Source organism: Scyliorhinus torazame, chromosome 15, assembly GCF_047496885.1.
Source record: "Scyliorhinus torazame isolate Kashiwa2021f chromosome 15, sScyTor2.1, whole genome shotgun sequence".
Taxonomy (NCBI): domain Eukaryota; kingdom Metazoa; phylum Chordata; class Chondrichthyes; order Carcharhiniformes; family Scyliorhinidae; genus Scyliorhinus; species Scyliorhinus torazame.
This window is the reverse complement of record NC_092721.1, coordinates 35,602,929-35,627,520: the sequence shown is the minus strand read 5'-3', so window position 1 is coordinate 35,627,520 and position 24,592 is coordinate 35,602,929. Positions and strand designations below refer to the sequence as shown.

The following is a 24,592-nucleotide window of genomic DNA, read 5'->3' as shown; positions in this document are numbered from 1 at the left end:
ACCCTGAACCTTATAGTTATGCCCCCTTGTAACAGCTACATCCACCCGAGGAAATAGTCTCTGAACGTCCACTCCCCCTCATGATCTTGTAAACCTCTATTAAGTCGCCTCTCAAACTCCTCCGCTCCAAAGAGAAAAGCCCTAGCTCCCTCAACCTTTCCTCATAAGATCTATCCTGCAAACCAGGCAGCATCCTAGGAAATCTCCTTTGCACACTTACCAATGCTTCCACATCGTTCCCATAGTGAGGTGGCCAGGATTGCACACAATACTCCAAATGTGGTCTCACCAGGGTCATGTACAGTTGCAGCATAACCCTGCAGCTCTTAACACAAGCCCCCTGTTAATAAACGCTATCACACTAGAGGCCTTCTTCACGGCTCTATCCACTTGAGTGGCAACCTTCAGAGATCTGTGGACATGAACCCTAGGATCTCTCTGTTCCTCCACGTTGACCCTGTAATCCGCATTCAAATTTTTTCTACCAAGATGAATCACCTCGCACTTATCAGGGTTAAACTCCATCTGCCATTTTTCGGCCCAGCTCTGCATCCTATCAATGTCTTTTTGCAGCCTACAACAGCCCTCCACCTCATCCACTACTCCACCAATCTTGGTGTCATCAGCAAATTTACTGACCCACCCTTCAGCCCCCTCCTCCAAGTCATTGAAAAAAATCACAAATAGCAGAGGACCCAGCACTGATCCCTCTGGTACACCGCTGGTAGCTGGTCTCCAGTCTGAAAATTTTCCATCCACCACCACCCTCTGTCTTCTATGTGATAGCCAATTACTTATCCAATTGGCCAAATTTCCCTCTATCCTACACCTCCTTACTTTCTTCATGAGCCGACCATGGGGAACCTTATCAATTGCCTTACTGAAATCCATGTATACGGCATGAACTGCTCTACCTTCATCTACACACTTAGTTACCTCCTCAAAGAATGCAATCAAATTTGTGAGGCAAGACTTACCCTTCACGAATCCGTGTTGACTATCCCGGATTAAGCTGCATCTTTCCAAATGGTCATAAATCCTATCCTTCAGGACCTTTTCCATTAACTTACCGACCAGCGAAGTAAGACTAACCGGCCTATAATTACCAGGGTCATTCCTATTCCCTTTCTTGAACAGAGGAACAACATTCACCACTCTCCAGTCTCTGGCACTATCCCCGTGGACAGTGAGGACCCAAAGATCAAAGCCAAAGGCTCTGCAATCTCATCCCTTGCCTCCCAAAGAATCTTTGGATATATCCCATCTGGCCCAGGGGACTTGTCGACTCTAAGGTTTTTCAAAATTGTTAATACATCCTTCCTCAGAACATTTACCTCCTCCAGCCTACCCGCCTGAATCACATTCTCATTCTCAAAAACATGGCCCCTCCCCTTGGTGAACGCTGAAGAAAAGTATTCATTCAACGCCTCTCCTATCTCTTCTGACTCCATGCACAAGTTCCCACTACTGTCCTTGACCGGCCCTAACCTCACACTGGTCTTTCTTTTATTTCTCACATGAGAGTAAAAGGCCTTGGGATTTTCCTTGATCCGACCTGCCAAGGACTTCTCATGCCCCCTCCTAGCTCTCCAAAGCCCATTTTTTTAGCTCATTCCTTGCTACCTTGTAACCCTCAAGCCACCCAACTAAACCTTGTTTTCTCATCCTTACATACACTTCCTTTTTCCTCTTGACAAGACATTCAACCTCTTTTGTGAACCACGGTTCCCTCACAAGGCCATTTCCTCCCTGCCTGACTGGGACATACCTATCAAGGACAGGCAATAATTGTTCCTTGAACAAGCTCCACTTTTAATTTGTGCCTTTCCCTGACAGTTTCTGTTCCCATCTGATGCTCCTAATTCTTGCCGAATCGCATCATAATTACCCCTCCCCCAATTATAAACCTTGCCTTGCCGTATGGCCCTATCCCTCTCCATTGCAATAGTGAAAGACACCAAATTGTGGTCACTATCTCCAAAGTGCTCTCCCACAAACAAATCTAACACTTGGCCCAGTTCATTACCCAGTACCAAATCCAATGTGGCTCCCCCTCTTGTCGGCCTATCAACATATTGTGTCAGGAAACTCTCCTGCACACACTGTGCAAAAACTGCCCCGTAGGTTAGAGGAGTTGGAAGGATGGGGGACACTACAAATGTAGTGTCTAGGGTTTAGGAACCGCCCAACGTAAATACAGGTAAAATAAAACACTTAACCAGCAACCACTGTGCCCCACACGAGAACAGCAATCAGCTGTTATGGGCCCGCGCAAACAATTTAAATATTTACTACTTACCCAGCAGTCACTCTGTCCTCACTCCAACCGGATTCATCTGGAAACTCCCAACAGTAATTTTTTTTGAAATTGACTCCCCTTCTCAGCAAGCACTCACTCAGCAACCACTGCGCCCCGCACGAGAACACCTCAGGGAAAATAAAAACTACTTAGCAGTCACCAGCCAATCACTTACCTGCAGGCTGTGACATCACGGTTCAACTTCTTTCTACTTCTACCTGCCCTTGAGTCTCCCTCTTAATCTTTACTCGGCTGGGATCCTTACAGTGATTGTTTTTTTTGGGTTAGAGGAGGAGGTAGGGAGGGAAACACTGAAGAAGTGTTTGGGGTTTAACTGTCACTTGACAACAGCTCCTCCACAAACCACCTGCTAGTTACAGTGACCGCAATGCACTGATGCAAAATTTCCCCACAACAGCCAATCAGCAGCTCCGCTCTGCCACCCTCAGCTGGATGCTTGCCTTCACTTGAACACGAAGGATGTCTTGCTCAGGAACATGTTCTGGATACAGTGACCGCAATGCACTGATGCAAAATGTCCCCGCAACGGCAAATCAGCAGCTCCGCTCTACTGCCCTTTGCTGGATGCTTGCCTTCACTTGAACATGAAGGGTGTCTTGCTCAGGTAAGTTGTCGAAGCACCTTTCAAATTTGTTTAAGTAACCTACAAATTTGGATCAGTTACCTTGTAATGCAAATGGTGTGAGCAAAGGCTTTCACACAAGAGGTAAGAAAGCAGCAGCAAGGTTTCATTGCTTATTGGCAATGTTTCTCTTGGCATGTCTCCAGTCTGTGGCTGAGTTCGTACCTTGGTTTCAGTGGAAAGTTTCAGAGAGCCCGGGAAACGTGTAGACCTTCAGTTAAGTTGCAGAAGTCATGTTAACATCACTGTAATTCATTGATTGACCATATTAAAATTGACAACACACCTCTCCTGAATGGCAGTGTCTACATAATGGAATCTTTATTTTAAAATTGAATTTGTATGTTCTTGAGGCCGATCTTACTTCAAAACAATGGCTGAACTAAAAATGGTACTGAAAGAAAATTGAATCTCGAAACGAAACTGAACTTCCCCGCCTCTCAAGAAGGAAACCAAATACCAGGCTGAACTTGGGAAATAGATACAGAACGCCGGTTGAAAGATACAAAAGAAAACAGATCAGTCTGAATTCAGCAGAAGAAGAGTCCAATCTCCTCCAGTTTGAAGGAGATTGACGAAGATGGGCTAGATCCTGAGGACACATTGTTGGAGCTGTTTTTGTTCCTGGAAGCCAGCATTGTTGGATCCACCCCTTCCAGACCCAGTTGTGCAGGTACTTCAGATGTGTGCCAGATGTGGTGAAGATCATTCCCATGAACCTTAGATTGGTGGTGCACTGCTGTTGGCTGGAGATCAAACTAGTCCCTCGAAAGAAAGTGGGTGAAAACCCTCATGAGGAAGACAGATTTGAGTGACTATATGACTCAGTAAGATCACTATCATTTGAGTTGCCTGCTAGACCAATGGGTAAGAATTTTTAAGATGCACTTTATTGTTTATAGTCAACCATGGTTTTCCTGTTATCTCATGTTTAACGTGTCTTAGTTCTGGTAGTAAATTGTTTCTGTTGCCACAGTCCCAAAGGACTGCTTTCCCTTTTTAAGAATTGCCTGGTGGTGTTTTAAACTGAGGGTCGTCACACCTCAGGCGAGGGGTGGGGTTAAGAAGGTGGGGCCTTCATGAATAATCTCAACCGGTACGGGAATTGAACCCATGTTGTTGGCATTGCTCGACATCACAAACCGGCCATCCAGCCACCTGAGCTAACTGACCACCTACTGGGATAATGTATTACCACATAGGATATATAATATTTAGTGTTTGCTTTGCTAACTTATGTGTAGTAAAGAAAATCTTTCATTTTAAACCTTGGAACTTTTGTGGCTTTATTCTTTTCACAAATAACTGGGAATTTAAGTTTTGTCCACTGTAAAAAGAAAGATTACCGGTCACAACCAAAATTGTAACAATATATGGAAGTTTATTGGTTAGAAGGGGCCTCTCAATGCATCGTCAATTTCCTTGTTTATTATCTCCCAAAGCACCGAAACCTGTACATTAAAATTCAGCCCCGGAGTTTATTGCATCAACTGCATACCTGCAATTATATTCTTTGAAAACATTATTGGATAATGTTGTAAAATTAATGATCGAGACTGTTGTTCATACCGAACCTCAGAATACATTCTTTACTAGTGCAGACAGTGTGCGTGCGTGCGTTATGTTCTTTATTACAGGATAAATCATGGACTATTTCTGGAATGTAAATTAAGACTTAATGCACTGATAAAATTAAATTTACTCATGAAGTACAGGTGAAACCAGACGATCATGCTGGAAACATGAATTAAAATACCAGAAACTATTGGAAATGCAACAATGGATTCATCAGCATTTAAAGAAAAAGTTAGTTAACATTTCTGATAATTTCCTGGAATTCAATTGGTAGCCACTTAAATTGGCCAACTCCCGATTTAAAATGGCGAACGGCAAAGGCTGATGGGAAAGTCGGCTACCAAGACAAAAACCAGCAGCTACAGGTTTGCTGTGTATTTATCTCTGCAAAAACCAGACAACATCGATACCAGCGGCCATCAGCATAACAAAGTGAACAGCCATCTGCATACTGATGAGCAATCCCCGGGAACAATAAGTAACATTTAGACACACAAAGCAATACCAGACTCTTCGGCGCCAGCAGGAGCCTACACAAAAGTAGGTGAACGAGTATCTCAAGACCGCCCATCGATCAGGGAACCGCTCCAGCATTGGAGAAAATCGAACCAAGCGATTGGGACAAATCAGAATTGAGCCCCAAGTTCAAATCGCTCTCTTCTTCTCCACCTCTTTGCTCTCTTCACGATCTTCTTCCTGCCCGGGTCACCCAGCAACAACGAACCAACATTGACCGTGACCGGAGCAGTGAAGATTGAAATCGTAAGTCTTAATTCAATGCTCGCTAAGAGATAGGCGCTCCTAGCTACCAAGCCGTACCAACTTCGAATCCCGCAGGCTCAGAACCCGAACAAAAGGCCATTTGTTTCCCCGACCTGGTGGGCCAGTCCAAAGTTAAGTATAGGCCTGTTAGTTGTAGAAGTAGCTTAGACGTAGAATTTGTGTATGAGTAGCGATTACTGTGTATAATAAATGTGCTTTGATTTAAACCTTACTAATCGGTGTATTGGATTATTGATCATTACTCGGACTTGAACCTCGTGGCGGTATCATAAAGATACCTGGCGACTCGCGAGCAAAGGTAATAAAACAGAGCAATTGAACTAAGGCAAAATCAGCCACATTATTTGGCAACATCCTGACGGGACCCGATCTAGAAGTGGAAAACCACTCCGGGAGAACCCAGAATCTGAATTAGAGTCCAATTGGAACCAGAAAACCACAAGTGTTCAAGCAGTTCTGATCAATACTCATAAATTCGGAATTATCTGTATGCATGCGTAACTAACAGGGCGATAAGGTAAAACTGATAGATTTTTTGTTGCGACAAAACTGTCGGAAGTTTGTATTTCGGAAAGTAGCGAAAGCCGTACACGTATTTACAGCACCGCCTTCATACGCCTGTCCCAAATTTGAAGAGCAGCATTCGGATTAATACCCCGTCCCAAATTTGAAGAGGAGCATTCGGATAGGAAAGATGGCAATGCAGGCAATGCAGCGCCTAATGAACCCAGAGGAATTTGCGGTTTCAGCGACCAGCAGCAGTAGAGTGGGACAATGTCCCATTTAGGAGGAAGAGATCAGGAAATATCTCACAGGGAAAGGATGGCCCCTTTGGAATGAATTCTGCGATAACGAGGAATCAGGCCCCGGGAATATAGGACATACTTGGTGGGAGAACCTAAGCGAGATCCACAAAAAGAGCTTAGGGAAAGCTCGCAAGCCGATGGCAATCGTGTCCTGCTTGGCACAATTGCGAGGCACAGAGGAGGTCATTAGGACGCTCCGGAAGAAGTTGAGGGCATACATCGAATGAGTAAGGTCGATGTAAGCGAGGTAGAAAAGGAGAATTTGGAATTGAGAAGGAAGTTGGCAGCAAAAGATGGAGAGGTGGAGGATGCCAAAAGGACACACCAGTCTTGTCTGGCGCACTTAAGCAGCTTCCAATCTCAATACGAAAAGGCCTATCAGGACACGCAACATGCAGTCCTGGTACGTGAAGAAACAGAAAAGCAGGTAGAAGCATTGCAGAGACAGTGTTGTGACCTCAAGGCAGCATTAAGATCACTCCATGCTGCCACCACGGAACAAAGACAAAGCACGCTAGATCACCCAAAGTGCCGGAAGCAGATTGCAGAGCTGCAATCGCTGCTTTCAGTTCAGAAAGGTTTCCAGGAAACCTTTGGAGGAAAATTAGATCAGGAAGACAGCCCTGATTGGGAAGAATTGAACGAAACAGCGCAGATATGTTCAGGGAACATGTGCGCAGGGAAAGCCACAAAAGAGGAAAGCGCCCCAACCCCCCACACAGCAGATAGTTCAAGCTCCAATGAACCCAGTAACCACCCACCGCAAAGTCACATCGGACGATGCGGAATTTCTATACTCCACCCTCTTAACAGTGACCCAATTACGGGACGCGTGCGAGAAAATCACATCGTTCGTCCCCACCTCAGACCCCCACCATTTCTTTGCCACAGTTAAGCATCGGGCGACCATGTACGGCCTGGATGAGCGAGAGCATGTAAAGCTCACAGTTTTAAGTTTAGACCATTCAGTAGCAGCAGCCCTTCCCGACCCACAGAATGTAGGAGGAGGCACCCTTGCAGAAATGCATACCGCGATCCTGGATGTGATCGGGTATAACCGGGGTGACCCCGTAGATGGCCTCAACAAATGTAGGCAAAAGAAATCCGAGCACCCCACAGCGTTTGCTGGACGCCTGTGGATCCACTTTGCAGCAGTCTTTGGAGATTAGACCGCGCCCATTTGTCCCCAGACAACATGGCCAAATGGACCCGCACCCTTATCTCCCATGCCACAGAAACAGGACAGAAAGCTTGCACGAGTTATGATCCCTCAGAGGAGGCCCATAACGAGAAGTGGGTAGTGAAAAGATTGGCCCGCGCTTGGGAGCAATCTATACAAAGTAAACCCGCAGTCAAGAATCCCAAGGAAAAGCAGATATGCAGGCAGTAAAAACACACCAGAACCCCGCATCGATGAATGAGGGAAAGAACAGCCTCCCACCCAAGTCTCAGGAGTGTTACAACTGCAGACAGTTGGGACACTTCGCAAGAGAATGCAATGCCCCTAAAAAGCCACAGAGAGCCCAGCAGACGGGCACTCGAAGTAGGAAAAAGACAGAGCCCATTCATAGCGTTGCGCCCATTCAGATCAGACGGACTTGACTGGAACGGACTGACGGTGTACAGGATCCCCCAGTTGGGTCTGCAACACCCTTTGGGATAGGTCTGGACGACCGGTAGTTGCAGCGAAAATTCGGGGACAGCCCACCGAATTTCTCTGGGACACAGGAGGGTCCCGTACCACAATAAATTCCTCCACCCTGTTTCAAAAAGACACGTGGCCCACTACAGCCACCATCACCCTCAGTGGCTTTACAGGCCACTCACAGCAGAGACACATCACAGCCCCTGTACCCATTCAAATCGGTACCATCACCACCAAGCACCCCGTAGTTGACCTGCCCCACACAGCAGAACACATTCTGGGAATCGATTTCATGAATTCCCATAATCTTTCATTCGATCCAGTCAACCAGTGTGTCTGGAAGATGGCAAAATCCGCAAGAGACCCCGCAACGCTCAACATAGGAGAGGACGCGAACAGAATTAGCGCAGTAGGCGAATTTTGGTTCAAGACGACCACGCTTAGTACGGACAAGCAGGTTAGGGCAGCTCTGCAAAAGAACAGGTCAGCATTCGCGACCCACAAGCACAACTGTGGATGGATGACTGGCTCCGTACAAATAACAGGACCTGACCCTAGACTCCAAAAACATGGATTTCCCCAAGAGGCAGAGGGAGAAATCTCCAAGGTAATAGAAAGCTTATTAGAGCAGAGCGTACTTAGATCAGTAGCCTTCACTAATAAAGCCCCGATTTGGCCAGTGAGAAAGCCTGATGGATCATGGCGACTGACCATCGATTACCGGGAACTCAACAAAGTCACCCCCGCAGCAACCCCACAGTAGCATCAAGTCCCGAGACCATGCTCAAGCAGGGACTCAATTCCCGATTCGTTACGGTTTTGGACGTCAGTAATGGATTCTGGTCCATTCCATTGGCAGTGGCCAGTACAATTTTGCCTTCACCTTTAAAGCACAGCAGTACACGTGGACATGCCTGCCACAAGGCTTCCACAACTTCCCCTCCATTTTCCACCGACAGCTGGAATTTTAGCCAAATTCTCTCGCCCCAAATGTTTGGTTCAGTATGTAGACGACCTACTACTGCAGACAGACACCAAGGAAGAGCACATTGAGCTTCTGCCCGAACTCCTGGAACTCTTACACTCAATTGGTTGTAAAGTCAACCCCAAAAAGGCCCAGATTTTGGAAGAAAAAGTGATATATTTGGGAACAATTATCACACATGGTAAACGCGAGATCGAGCATAAAAGGATTGACTCGATTGCTAAATTGCCCCTTCCCCAGAATGTTTCAGCCCTCCGGTCGTTTTTAGGACAGGTTGGCTACTGCCGAAACCACATTGACGGTTTCGCCAGCAAGGCAGCACCCCTCTCAGACCTCCTAAAGAAAGGAGCCCCCTGGGAATGGCTTCCGCAGCATACGGATGCTGTGGACTCTTTAAAACAGGCACTCATAGCAGCCCCCGCACTACAAGTTCCAGACCCGCTTTCCCCTTACGCCATAGAGGTAGCGACCACAGACTGCACCCTTTCGGCCGTGCTCCACCAGGAACGGCACGACCAGTTAAGGCCCGTAGCTTACGCCTCCAGAATTTTAGATGCTGTGGAGCAGGGATTTCCAGCCTGTGAGAGGCACCTGCTCGCAGTATTTTGGGCAGTTCAGTATTTTTCATACATAACCGGACTGAACCCCATTACAATTCTCACCGAACACACCCCCACCCAACTTTTACTGGACGGACGACTCAAGGACGGTACAGTCAGCCAAATTAGAGCAGCTAGATGGACTCTTCTCTTGCAGGGACGGGACATCACTGTGAAAAGGACAAAGGCGCACACCTATTTAGTCGACAACTTACAGTACCCCGGAATCCCCCATGAAAGTGAAATTATCTCTCCACACCCCAACACAGGCCCCTTTATCGCTAAAACACCCCCCAGAAAGATAGGTAGTTCAACCCAGATCCCCCAGCACACAGACCCGTGTGAGCCCATAAAGATCTATGTGGATGGATCTTCCACAGTCTAGGATGGGAAGCGCATAACAGGTTGCAGTATCTATGTCGAGGAGCGCAAGGATGCACCCTTGAGGAAATATCATTGAAACTTCCAGGCCACTTAGGCGCGCAGGCAGCAGAGCACGCGGCCATCGCGTATATAGTAGAACACCCAGATTCCTTCCCCAGCCCAGCAGACATATACTCAGACAGCTTCTGTGTCTGCAACAGCCTCACGGAATTTCTGCCCCTGTGGAAAGCAAGAGGATTTGTTTCCGCATGCGGGAAATCCCTCCCCTCAGCCCCATTGCTCCGTCATATTTTAGAGAGAGCACAGAACAGGACTTTTGGGTTAGTCAAAGTTCGTAGTCACCATCGTTCCTCCCCCCCTGGAAATGTGAAAGCCGACGCACTGGCTAAAGCAGGTTCCAGGCATGGATACCTTTGGACACCCCCCGAAAGCGCACCAGTGAGTGCAGTTCAGGTCTCACAGACAAAGATCGAGGATCTAGTAGAGGCCCAGAAGCAGGACAGCAATCTCAGGGAGATTGTAAAAGGAAAATATCCAGCTCCCTATGAGAAGTTCAAAAATTCACTGACCACACATGACGGTGTTGTGTTAAAAGACACCCTTTATGTGGTTCCTGAACAGGACAGGAATCAACTGATTTGTTTGTTCCATGACGGTCCTGGACATCAGGGAATCGATCCCACTACAGCCCACCTCAAGCAGCTTTGTTGGTGGCCGACTTTAAAGGAAGATGTAAACCATTACATCGAGAATTGTCTTATCTGTGCCCAAAATAATCTGGACAGATATGCCAAAAAGGCTCAACTCAGCCACATCCGACACGTTCATGGCCCCTGGACTAGCCTCCAGATTGATTTTATAGGACCATTGCCCCCTTGCAGGAATGGCTTTAAATATGTACTTGTGGTAATTGACACATTTACGAAATGGGTGGAAGCATTCCCAGCCCGCACAAACACTGCAAAAACCACAGCCAAGATTTTGACCCACCACATCTTTACAAGATGGGGACTCCCCCGCAGCATTGAATCTGACCAAGGCTCCCATTTTACGGGACGTGTCATGCAGAACGTCCTCACGATATTTGGCATCACCCAAAAATTCCACATAGCATACCACCCACAGTCGAGTGGTATTGTAGAGCGCATGAATCGGACCCTAAAATCCACCCTCAGACAAATGGTCCAGCAGAACAACACCACTTGGGACTCAGTCCTCCCTTTTGCGCTGATGTTTTTGCGTAATACAATTTCTACTTCCCAAGGTTACACCCCACACACCCTCATGACTGGACATCCCATGAAAGGCCAGAAGTTTTGTTAGGTTTAGACTTGACCAGCCCCGAAGTGACGGCCCTCACACACGAGAAAGCAATAGAGCAATTAGTTCAAAATGTTAGAATGGCTCAGCTAGCAGCCGCAGTAAAATTGGGCACCAGAAAGAAACAGAGCAAGGCTTGTTTTGACAAGACAGTGCATGCTCTCTGTATATAACCCCTGCACATTCCTGTCCCCAAAATATTCGGGTCCATACTCCATTGCGGACAAAGTAAGCCCTTCCATATATAAAATAAAGTACCCCAACGGTAAGACTGCGTGGTTCCATATAAACCAGCTGAAGACATATGGAACACAGTCTAACCGCGCACACCACGGAATGCTCGACGCAGCACACCACACCCCGCCCACAGCCAACGTAACCCTACCATCCCCCAACACATCCAGCCCAGCCACGGACTCGACCTCGACTCCGCCCCCAAAATATATACTCCGCCCCAGAATGCCCACAGACTGCAGCAGCAGATACAGCGACTGTGACTCGGATGATAGCCACAGCACGCCTCCCTACTATCCCCATGCAACAGGCTCCACACCCAGCGATTCTGACTATGATCCAAGTGATCCCTTCATGATCACTTTCCTATACAAACCCACCACCGACCACCGAACCACACTGACGACCCCGATTCTGTCCCCACACAACTAGATACCAACTATTGGCACCGAAATAACTCGTCCGACTCGACCACAACGATGAGAGCGACCCCACCTCACACCATGCAGCCTTTTCAGCCCTGATACACTCAAGAGTTTGGCACCCGGGAGAAGATGACGACCTTGGGTCTGACTCCCAAACCGAGAAACCCTTTGCGACCCTGTTCGCAACCAAGAACTGAGGTGCCCAGATGATGTTTTCAAAGGAACCGCTTGGGAGAAGTTTTCTCCTTTCTGATGGAACCTGCCGCATATTTTATTTTGTTTTTAAGTTTGTTAAATGTTGTATGTCCGACAGGAAAAAAAAATTCACGGCCCCACGTCTTTTCGGCTGAAACCTCTGAGGACTTGCCCACAGAGACTCACTATTGCCAGACACTAGTTCAGCGGAACTAGCTTGTCTGCAGAGGCTTGTTAAGGTACCAGACGCCCGTTCATAACTGCCCTTCTGGTTCGAAGGATAGAACCACTACGGCAACCCCACCATGATGACTACATTTCTTGCCCATTCTTGTCGGTTGCTCAGGCAGTGGAGAAACGGCTTGGGACCCGCCCTGCCTGGGAACCCCCCCTCTGGTCAACTACGCTCGGGTAGGGGAGACACGGCATTGGTAGCTGTCCTACCTGGGGTCTCCATCCAACTCTTACCCGTCGCGGCCCATACGCACCTCATTTTGGAAATTTTAGTTCAAAAAGTTTTGTTTTCTTTCAGGTAATCCTTAGGTTGCCAACCACATGCTATTTACATCCTGAAACATTTGGATGGTAAATTGCGCAGTCTGCGAGACGGCTCGCACTGGTTCATTATTGGGAAGTGTGTCTTGTCTTAAAATTCGGTTTTTGAAAAAAAAAATGAGGACGTCACACATAGTGACCAATTATAAAGCGAGTAATTGGCACGAAAGGACAGACAGACTATCGTATGAGATGTTAAACAAAGATAGTTACAGACACTATGCTTGTTTCCACAGAATTCCAGAAGCTCCAGGCCCGGGGAAGAAAAGAAAAGAAAAGGAAAGAGAAGAGCCATGAGGACTTCCTCCACATGGATCAGCATCATACTAATGGACATTTGTTGCGAGTGAACGCAAACCCCATGACTTCAAGCCCCCCAGCCGTTAATGTTTCACTTCCCCACAGTACCCAGAGCCCAGTCACCAGCGACACCATATCATCTTGGTGTGCCAGGTTTATAACCTGGTACTCCCTGTCCTACTTGATAGAATCCCTATTGGTATTGGCGATACTCTGTTACATCGTGCAGACTATGCATCTGAGAAAATGGAGAAGAAGAGCCTACCGCACTTGCACCCCGGTATATAGGATCGGATCCCCTATTTTCGGATATGCCCAGACCCCCGACCCCCGTGATCTATAATAAAGAGCATTAATTTGCGGTTATATTGTAAATAAAGAAATGTAAAGAAATGTTCATGAGCTATTGTACGATCCTGAGCTTGACTGCCAAGCCAGGAAACATGTGTATAAACTGCTATGATTTTGTTTGTATGGTTGAGGAAGGTAGAATGATGAAATGTTTAAGTGAGTGTAGTGTATTAAGAATAGTTAGAGGTTCCCAGTTTATTGTTTTGTAATGCATGTCCCTGTTTGACATAGCGCCCCTTAGAACTGTCAGCTAAAAAAATTTTTTTGCATAGTTATGGTCAGTGTAGAGGCCATGAAGGAAGTGCCCCCCCAGGTCAGGGAATGGAAAGCAACATAGTTATGTGATCCTTCACGCTTCGTATTAGGATCACAAGGAGGGTTTGTAGCCACTTAAATTGGCCAACTCCCGATTTAAAATGGCGAACGGCAAAGGCTGATGGGAAAGTCAGCCAACAAGACAAAAACCAGCAGCTGCAGGTTTGCTGTGTATTTACCTCTGCAAAAACCAGACAACATCGATACCAGCGACCATCAGCATAACAAAGTGAGCAGCCATCTGCATACTGATGAGCAATCCCCGGGAACAATAAGTAATATTTAGACACACAAAGCAAAACCAGACTCTTTGGCGCCAGCAGGAGCCTACAGAAAAGGTGAACGAGCACCTCAAGACCGCCCATCGATCAGGGAACCACTCCAGCATTGGAGAAAATCGAACCAAGCGATTGGGACAAAGTCCAATCACTTGGGACCAGGTACAGGGTCAGCCCTGAAAGGCGGGAAGCCCCTGGGGACTATAAGAATTGAGCCCCAAGTTCAAATCGCTCTCTTCTTCTCCACCTCTTTGCTCTCTTCATGATCTTCTTCTTGCCCAGGTCACCCAGCAACAACGAACCAACATTGACCGTGACCGGAGCAGTGAAGATTGAAATCGTAAGTCTTAATTCAATGCTCGCTATGAGATAGGCGCTTCTAGCTACCAAGCCGTACCAACTTCGAATCCCGCAGGTTCAGAACCCGAACAAAAGGTCATTTGTTTCCCTGACCTGGTGGGCCAGTCCAAAGTCAAGTATAGGCCTGTTAGTTGTAGAAGTAGCTTAGACGTAGAATTTGTACATGAGTAGTGATTACTGTGTATAATAAATGTGCTTTGATTTAAACCTTACTAATCGGTGTATTGGACTATTGATCATTACTCGGACTTGAACCTCATGGCGGTATCATAAAGATACCTGGCGACTCGAGAGCAAAGGTAATAAAACAGAGCAATTGAACTAAGGCAAAATCAGAAACAAATTCCTGAGCACTATCCTCTGCTGATCATTTGCAATTAGCTTTGTGGTAATTTGCCATTACTTATTTGCCTACTGCTGCAGTGTATGTACATCGGAATTTAGAAAAGACCACTCTTAATTCATTTGTTGCTATGCTGCAATGTTATTATATGTCAAATCATAGCTAGGAAATACATAAGATAGTATGGGCTGGATTTGTATCCCCCAGTCGGGTAGCGGGATTCAGGAAAATCCCCAACTCAGCCAACCAGCTCGGGGGAAAGTGCCCGCAATGATGGAATTTTATTTCCCGAGGATGGGGTGGTGGGGTCGGTGGGAGGGAGGGAGGGGGGGGGGGTGGAGTGGTGTGGGGGATGTGCAGGCTGCAGTCAGGCCACCCAACCCAAGAAAAGCTTTGCAGGCAGCAACAGGAGCAACCAGATGCCAAGGCAGGCTCTTCAAAAGTCTGCTTCACTCCCAGCGAGGCAGTGAACCAGATCGCATCGCATGCTTCGGTCCGGGAACATCTGGGCAGCACGGTAGCATTGTGGATAGCACAATTGCTTCACAGCTCCAGGGTCCCAGGTTCGATTCCCGGCTTGGGTCACTGTTTGTGCGGAGACTGCACATCCTCCCCGTGTGTGCGTGGGTTTCCTCCAGGTGCTCCGGTTTCCTCCCACAGTCCAAAGATGTGCAGGTTAGGTGGATTGGCCATGGTAAATTGCCCTTAGTGTCCAAAATTGCCCTTAGTGTTGGGTGGGGTTACTGGGTTATGGCCTCCTTCTGCACTGTAAATTCTATGATAATCTATGAGACTCAATGCCCCGGCCAATGAAGGCAAGGATGCCGTATGCCTTTGTGACTACCTTCTCCAACTGTGTTGCCCATTTCAGTGACCTGTGGACCTGTACACCTAGATCTCTCTGACTTTCAATACTCTTGAGGGTTCTACCATTCACTGTATATTCCCTACCTGCATTAGACCTTTCAAAATGCATTACCTCACATTTGTCCGGATAAAACTCCAGCTGCCATCTCTCCGCCCAAGTCTCCAAACAATCTAAATCTTGCTGTATCCTCTGACAGTCCTCATCGCTATCCGCAATTCCACCAACCTTTGTGTCGTCTGCAAACTTACGAATCAGACCAGTTGCATTTTCCTCCAAATCATTTATATATACTACAACCAGCAAAGGTCCCAGCACTGATCCCTGCGCAACACCACTAGTCACAGCCCTCCAATTAGAAAAGCATCCGTCCATTGCTACTCTCTGCCTTCTATGACCTAGCCAGTTCTGTATCCACCTTGCCAGTTCACGCCTGATCCTGTGTGACTTCACCTTTTGTACTAGTCTAACATGAGGGACCTAGTCAAAGGCCTTACTGAAGTCCATATAGACAACATCCACTGCCCTACCTGCATCAATCATCTTTGTGACCTCTTTGAAAAACTCTATCAAGTTAGTGAGACACAACCTCCCCTTCACAAAACCATGCTGCCTCTCGCTAATATGTCCATTTGCTTCCAAATGGGAGTAGATGCTGGCTCGAAGAATTCTCTCCAGTAATTTCCCTACCACTGACGTAAGGCTCACCAGCCTGTAGTTCCCTGGATTATCTTTGCTACCCTTCTTAAACAGAGGAACAACATTGGCTATTCTCCAGTCCTCTGGGACATCACCTGAAGACAGTGAGGATCCAAAGATTTCTGTCAAGGCCTCAGCAATTTCTTCTCTAGCCTCCTTCAGTATTCTGGGGTAGATCCCATCAGGCCCTAGGGACTTATCTACCTTAATATTTTTGAAGACGCCCAACACCTCGTCTTTTTGGATCTCAATGTGACCCAGGCTATCTACACACCCTTCTTCAGACTCAATATCCACCAATTCCTTCTCTTTGGTGAATACTGATGCAAAGTATTCATTTAGTACCTCGCCCATTTCCTCTGGTTCCACACATAGATTCCCTTGCCTATCCTTCAGTGGGCCAACCCTTTCCCTGGCTACCCTCTTGCTTTTTATGTACGTGTAAAAAGCCTTGGGATTTTCCTTAACCCTATTTTCCAATGACTTTTCATGACTCCTTCTAGCCCTCCTGACTCCTTGCTTAAGTTCCTTCCTACTTTCCTTATATTCCACACAGGCTTCGTCTGTTCCCATCCTTTTAGCCCTGACAAATGCCTCCTTTTCCTTTTTGACGAGGCCTACAATATCTCTCGTTATCCAAGGTACCGAAAATTGCCGTATTTATCCTTCTTCCTCACAGGAACATGCCGGTCCTGAATTCCTTTCAACTGACACTTTAAAGCCTCCCACATGTCAGATGTTGATTTACCCTCAAACATCCGCCCCCAATCGTGCTTTCACAAAAAGACATGCTTTATAATATAATTTCAAACAATACTGCTTTTATCAACAATCCATGTCCAGGTGATGACTCATCACTCACCTGATGAAGGAGCTGCACTCCAAAAGCTTGTGATTCCAAATAAACCTGTTGGACTTTAACCTGGTGTTGTATCAGGTATCTTTTGACTTCTTACTAGCAAGTTACTTTTCAACTCTGTCTCTCTCTTCATGGAACAGCACCCCGTTCTAGTTTCCTCTGTTTTGTTTTTACTTTGTGCATCCTGAAAACTTCTCTTCATATTCCTAGTTTCCTTAATTAACTGTTCTTTTGATTTCTGGCACTGGCTTTCTTAACCATTACTCCATTGGATAGTGTTTTCTTCCAGAAAAGCTGAGAGCTGTACATCCACTAGCTTCCTGTTATGAATTGCAATGAATTCAGTTAAACACAATCACAAGAAGCTCTCCTGCCCAAAAGGTGCTCCTGGTTCCCAAGCAACCATTCATACCTTCCCAAGCATTTTTTTAAACTTTCCATTCCGCAAACACTTTCGGTACAATAGAATCACAGTTTTAAACCAAAATCCCCTTACATGCAGACACCTTTGTTTAACAGATTCTAATTTGAGTCTTAGCCTTTCCTGCACAATTTAATCCCATACCTTGGGCGTCATTCTCCGACCCCCCGCCGGGTTGGAAAATCGCCGGGGGCTGCCGTGAATCCCGTCCCCGCCGGTTGCCGAAGTCTCCGGTACCGGATATTCGGCAGGGGCGGGAATCGGGCCGCGCCGGTTGGCGGGCCCCCCGCTGGATTCTCCGGCCCGGATGGGCCGAAGTCCCGCCGATAAATTGCCTGTCCCACCGGCGTGGATTAAACCACCTTTTGAACGGCGGGACAAGGCGGCGTGGGTGGGCTTCGGGGTCCTGGGGGGAGCGTGGGGCGATCTGGCCCCGGGGGGTGCCCCCACGGTGGCCTGGCCAACGATCGGGGCCCACCGGTCCGCGGGCGGGCCTGTGCCGTGGGGGCACTCTTTCCCTTCCGCCTCCGCCATGGTCTCCACCATGGCGGAGGCGGAAGAGACTCCCTCCACTGCGCATGCGCGGGAAACTTTCAGCGGCCGCTGACGCTACCGCGCATGCGCCGCCCCGAGATGTGATTTCCACGCCAGCTGGCGGGGCAACAAAGGCCGTTTCCGCCAGCTGGCGGGGCGGAAATCCCTCCGGCGTCGGCCTAGCCCCTCAATGTTGGGGCGGCGCGATGCCCGTCAGATTGGCACCGTTTTGGGCGCCAGTCGGCGGACATCGCGCCGTTTGGGGAGAATTTCGCCCCTGATTTCTAATATTTAACAACACTATTGACAATCACTTCAAACTAACTCTACTTCCTAACAGTATAAATAATATTATTTTGAAAATTAACATATGTATTAGGAGGAGTTAGACCAGTGAAGTCCTGGAATCCGATACACCATTCAATAAAATCATGGCTGATCTGATAATAACCTCAACCCCACATTTCTGCCTACCCCCGATAATCATTCCTCTTGTGAATTAAGAATCTTTGTCGCTATGCATTGAAATGTGCAAAGATTCTCCTTCCACTGCGTTTTGAGGAAGCAAGATCCAGAGAGGCATGCTGAACAGCATACACATTTTTACAAAAAGTGACCAAAAGTTCTCTCAGTCTTCCAGAAACCAGGGAGTTGGGACAAAAAGTATGGGCGCGATTCTTCTTCCCCGTTGTGCCCAATACGCCTCTGACAATGCCTGGAAAAATAGTGGGAGAGCTCCAAAACGGGGTATGCGCCAGCGCCGAAAGTGGCACGATGTTTCATAGATTATCATAGAATTTACAGCGCAGAAGGAGGCCATTCGGCCCATCAAGTCTGCACCGGCTCTTGGAAAGAGCACCTTAACCAAGGTCAACATCTCCACCCCATCCCCATAACCCAGTAACCCCACCCAACACGAAGGGCAATTTAGCATGGCCATTCCACCTAACCTGCACATCTTTGAACTGTGGGAGGAAACCGGAGCACCCGGAGGAAACCCACGCACATACGGGGAGGATGTGCAGATTCCGCACAGACAGTAACCCAAGCCGGAATCGAACCTGGGACCCTGGAGCTGTGAAGCAATTGTGCTATCCACAATGCTACCGTGCTGCCCACAAATAAGAATTGGCAAGTCATGTTGCAGCTGTATAGAACCTTAGTTAGGCCACACTTGGAGAACAGTGTTCAATTCTGGTCACCACACTACCAGAAGGATGTGGAGGCTTTAGAGAGGGTGCAGAAGAGATTTACCAGGATGTTGCCTGGTATGGAGGGCATTAGCTATGAGGAGCGGTTGAATAAACTTGGTTTGTTATCACTGGAACGATGGAGGTTGAGGGGCGAACTGATAGAGGTCTACAAAATTATGAGGGGCATAGACAGAGTGGATAGTCAGAGGCTTTTACCCAGGGTAGAGGGGTCAATGGCTAGGGGGCATAGGTTTAAGGTGCGAGGGGCAAGGTTTAGAGTAGATGTATGAGGCAAGTTTTTTACACAGAGTGTAGTGGGTGCCTGGAACTCGCTGCCGGAGGAGATGGTGGAAGCAGGGACGATAGTGACATTTAAGGGGCATCTTGACAAATACATGAATAGGATGGGAATAGAGGGATACGGACCCAGAAAGTGTAGAAGATTGTAGTTTAGTCGGGCAACATGGTCGGCACGGGCTTGGAGGGCTGAAGGGCCTGTTCCTGTGCTGTACTTTTCTTAGTTCTTTGATGTCTGCCATTTGGTTTCAGAGTGGGGTGTTATCCTTAAAATCTGTGTACATTTGTGAAATTAAAGGGGGGGGGAAGAAATATTGTATTATAATCAAACTTTTCACGTTTTAAAAAAGATTTAGAGTGCCCCATTCATTTTTTCCAATTAAGGGGCAATTTAGTGTGGCCAATCCACCTATCCTGCACATCTTTGGGTTGTGGGGGCGAAACCCACGCAAACACGGGGAGAATGTGCGAACTGCACACGGACAGTGACCCAGAGCCGGGATCGAACCTGGGACCTCAGTGCCATGAGGCAGCAGTGTTAACCACTGTGCCACTGTGCTGCCCTAAACTTTTCATGTTTAACCATTTTTTTCTTGTTAATAATTAATTGGCAGACCCGTGACTCTGTTCCTCACCTTTTCTGAAGAAAAGTAAAACATTAAGACCTACTGAGCTGGGGTTCTACACTAGAACTTTCCCATCCAGTAGTAACATGAACTGGATCGTAAAAATACTGAGCAGACCTAAATAATACAAAGGAAACGAAAATAATAGTGAATATTTTTATGCTTAAAAACTTTGAGATTATTTGATATTCGCAATTTAATTAAAGGTTTTATTAACTGTAAAGCTACAATTATAAAGATTAACCACCTGGAAATTGGCATTGCAGCCTGTGGTTATCATGGACGATATAGTTTAATAAAGTTTAATGTTTTGTTTTCAACCAAGAGACTCTGGTCCACTCTGGCAAACAATATAAGCTTCCAAAATCCATTTCATCAATCCAGACTTAATTTCTGACAGAGATCAGCTTATCATCCTAAATAATACGTATTTTCATCTGACCATAGAAAAATACCCATGGTATGGGTTGAATCTTTTTATAGGCAGAACTCACTCAGCGTTTTCCATGTTTTTCATTGTGGGTACATCATTGAAAATGTTCTCGATATTGATGGGTGATGAAGAAGAAATTGAAAAATTGCATGAGTTGATTTGGATCATGATTCCCAGCTAACTGAAAAAAAAACATGGGCTGGATTCTCCACAGCCCTACGCAGAAATCACGGCCAGCACCAGGGCAGAGAATCCAGTTTGACGCTGTAATCGGGACCGGCGCTATAATTCTCTGGGCACCGATAATCGGCGTCACCGCAGAATACGCCATGCCACTGGGGGGGCCATTGCCAGAGGCCCGCCTAGCAATCCTCCGCTCCCGACCAGCCGATTTCCCGACGGCGTGAACTGACTTCCTATTGCCGGTCGGGATGCTCGCGTGGCGGCTGCGGACTCAGTCAGCGGCCACCCTGGCCAGGGGCGAGCGGATCGGAGACCAGGAGGGGCCTTATAGGCGGCCGGCAATTAAATGTGCGGGGTTTGAGGCTCAGCCGCGCGGCCGATTGGGGGGGTGTCTTTTTTGGTCTGGCTCCGCAGTCCGAGTCCGCCATGGAGCATGCCGCGGCTGCTGGAGGCTGCTGCCGTGGGCATGCATGGCCTCTGACCCGGAAGTGCAGGCGCTTGTATCTGCAGCAAAAGCTGTGAGATTCACTCCAGGTCCCTGATGGCCCCCTGCAGGGCATGGAATTTGTTTCACTTTTTTGCAGGAATCTCAGGAGAAAACCTCCACCGTTTTTACACCAGCATGGGAACAGTCTCCAGAATGGAGAATTCAGCCCCATATTTTTGTTGCTCAGAATTTGAAAGATGGGTCTTGAGAAATGCACACCTGAGAATAATTTGAAAGAGTTATATAAAGTAAAGGACTAAAATCTTGGGCGAAATTCTCCCCCAACGGCGGGATGCCCGCCGACTGGCGCCAAAGCTGGCGCAAATCAGACGGGCATCGCGCCGGCAAAAAGGTGCGGAAGTCTCCGCATCTTTGGCGGCCTAGCCCCAACATTGAGGGGCTAGGCCGACGCCGGAGGGATTTCCGCCCCGCCAGCTGGCGGAAATGGCGTTTGTTGCCCCGCCAGCTGGCGCGGAAATGCGGCGCATGCGCGGGAGCGTCAGCGGCCGCTGTCAGTTTCTCCGCGCATGCGCGGGAGCGTCAGCGGCCGCCGAAAGTTTCCCGCGCATGCGCAGTGGGGAGAGTCTCTTCCGCCTCCGCCATGGTGGAGGCCGTAGCGGAGGCGGAAGGGAAAGAGTGCCCCCACGGCACAGGCCCGCCCGCGGATCGGTGGGCCCCGATCGCGGGCCAGGCCACCGTGGGGGCACCCCCCGGGGTCAGATCGCCCCGCGCCCCCCCCCAGGACCCCGGAGCCCGCCCACGCCGCCTGGTCCCGCCGGTAAATACCAGGTTTGATTTACGCCGGCGGGACAGGCAGTTTCTGGGCGGGACTTCGGCCCATCCGGGCCGGAGAATCCAGCGGGGGGTCCCGCCAACCGGCGCGGCTGGATTCCCGCCCCCGCCCAATCTCCGGGAGCGGAGACTTCGGCGGGGGCGGGGGCGGGATTCACGGCGGCCAACGGCCATTCTCCGACCCGGCGGGGGGTCGGAGAATGACGCCCCATATCATCATTGAATTTACAGTGCAGAAGGAGGCCATTCGGCCCATCGAGTCTGCACCGGCTCTTGGAAAGAGCCCCCGACCCAAGGTCAACACCTCCACCCTATCCCCATAACCCAGTAACCCCACCCAACACTAAGGACAATTTTGGACACTAAGGGCAATTTATCATGGCCAATCCACCTAACCTGCACATCTTTGGACTGTGGGAGGAAACCGGAGCACCCGGAGGAAACCCACGCACACACGGGGAGGATGTGCAGACTCCGCACAGACAGTGACCCAAGCCGGAATCGAACCTGGGACCCTGGAGCTGTGAAGCAATTGTGCTATCCACAATGCTACCGTGCTGCCCCAAAATCATTTCCTAGTGGTAGATCATTTCAATTTCATAGATTAATAAAGATCAGGGAGTAGGCATATAAGTTACACAAGAGTGGATGAAGTTAGAGCAAAGACATTTTCTCTTTTCTTCTGCCAGTATGGAACAAGTAATCAGGTTGTGGAAGTGAGGTTAATTTTCTACAAGCCATGAAGTGAAGCTGGAAGGGTTCCTGGCAATGGCAGAGATCACAGCTGTTGAAGATCCAACAGCAGTAAATGTAGAGAAGCTGGGCGATATTGAGGAACACATTGTTGCTGCGACTTCCAGTGAGCTCACCAATGTTGAAATATGGAGGTCGTGGTGCACCTCAATGAGTTCCAGAGCGACTGGTGTTTGTTGCAAGTTGGCCTCATCTTGCAGACTTTTTTCTGTGCAAAACCTTCAGGGCAGATACTCACAAGTACAAATTCCACTTAATAAACCAATGACAAGTGTGAATAACAGATTTTCGAGATTCTGGCATCTCCAGCACCTCTGGTGCACAAATACACCCTCCCCATCACTCCCAGCCACCTCACTTTCCTTACCACCAAATCCGTTCCCCCGCAGAGCTCCTCAGTCCTGCCAATGTCAGAAGCAGCAGTAGATCGAAATAAACACCTGTCTGCCACTCCATCAAGGGCTGTTTTTAACATCAGCGGAACTGAAGGGCTGGAAGTGGTGGGGAAGGGGATTGGAAAGTGAAAGCGATGGGGGAAGCAGATAGATGAAGGGAATGCTGGGAGGAGTTGAATGTGGAGTTGGAGGGAGTGGGGAGGGAGGGCTAGGGGCGTCAAGTTGGGTTACTGTCCAAGGGACAGGCACTGACAAACTTTTAAAAAAGCACTTCCAGTGTTAAACCTATTTAAAAGTTGATAATTTTTAAAAGTTCTCTAAACGCTTGAAAAAAAAAATATTTTAAATCATTAAAACATACTTACCTATCTTTGAGCTGAAAGCTGACCTCAAGTGATGTATCTTTAACTCATGGTGTCAAAACAGGATATGGTTTTGTTGCAATTTCATCATACTGGAAGACCTTGCTGCTTGTCCCAAAAGTAGACACTCACAGCAACCTACGACCGAGTTAAATGCATTTTATTTTTGAGTAGTCAGTCGTCACCATCACAGCTTCGCTACTGATGACAAAATGCTCACCCAAGGTTTGGAAAAGGTAGGTGAAATATTAGACTATGCAGCCTGTACAACATAGTCTCCCGGACGAATTTCTGGTTGTCGAAGGGGGCCAGAGAGGAATTTTCTAGATTTTCCACCTTGGGTCTATATCTATTTTTACAGATCTCCCAGGAAATTATATTGCTAATGATGGTTAGCAGGTCTCTTATTATGGTAGTGCACGACTCACGACTGTGTAGGACAGAGTTGATGGGATGTTTTTTGTCCTTCCCAGCATTGTCATGTATTCGCATATGACAATTGTTGAGGAACTCTCAATGCTGTAGCTTTGATTTATCTATGTGACTGAATTGAGGTACAGATGTTGATAATCAAGAGTGAAGCAAAAATAGAAAAGATGTTACGGTACGATGCACACATTCCTAAACGTATACAAAGTAAATCCCATTGTCTTTCTTTCATTAAACATGCGTTAAACATTGCTTTGATTTGTGAATAACTTAATTTGACAAGGACAAATTAAAAAGAAATGTAATATTTTTCTAATAAAGTGAATGAATATCTTATTAGCTCAGGTTGCACGGTCTTAGTGAAATTATGAGATAGTCTCATAATGATCTGTAAATGTGCTTCATATGTCTCATTATTGTTGACAGGATTTGACCTTGCCTCATCCAATTTAGTCTTAAATCTGCACCAGGCAGCAATGATTTATAGCATTCAAACAAACCAGGTTTTGGCCAACCTTCTGAGAACTGTACTGCAGTTCAACCTTGAACATAATTATATGAGGTTACACGCTGAAGCAAGTTATGATTCTGGTGTTTAGCAAACCACATCTCTACTTGTGGGCACCAGGTACAAGTCAACCTGCTCTTAATGTAGAAAAGCTACAAATATACATAGCTGTGTGCAATGCTGCAGTTATACCACACTTATGGCTGCAGCAGAAGTTTACAACTGGCACAACCTCTGCTGCAGTGAAAGCTATGAATCTGCACTCTCTCTGCCATGTGACACAGGCCTGGGTTTCCACAATGACAGACAGCCTCCCCACTTTTGTGAGAATAGTGGGGATACCAAAATGCGGAAGTGCTTC

At 47.6% G+C, this 24,592-nt stretch overlaps 2 long non-coding RNA genes across 2 annotated transcripts in view; one reads left to right on the top strand and one right to left on the bottom strand.

Moving 5' to 3' along the window:
- Positions 1-3,586: 3,586 nt before the first annotated feature.
- Positions 3,587-24,592, bottom strand: part of LOC140391381 (uncharacterized) — a 173,415-nt gene continuing 152,409 nt past the window's right edge. The window contains exon 3 of the long non-coding RNA XR_011935030.1: positions 3,587-3,707. This is a non-coding gene — a long non-coding RNA (uncharacterized lncRNA). The remainder of the gene's footprint in view (positions 3,708-24,592) is intronic.
- LOC140391382 (uncharacterized) overlaps positions 3,686-24,592 on the top strand; it is a 131,282-nt gene continuing 110,375 nt past the window's right edge. Inside the window, exon 1 of the long non-coding RNA XR_011935031.1 lies at positions 3,686-3,809. This is a non-coding gene — a long non-coding RNA (uncharacterized lncRNA). The remainder of the gene's footprint in view (positions 3,810-24,592) is intronic.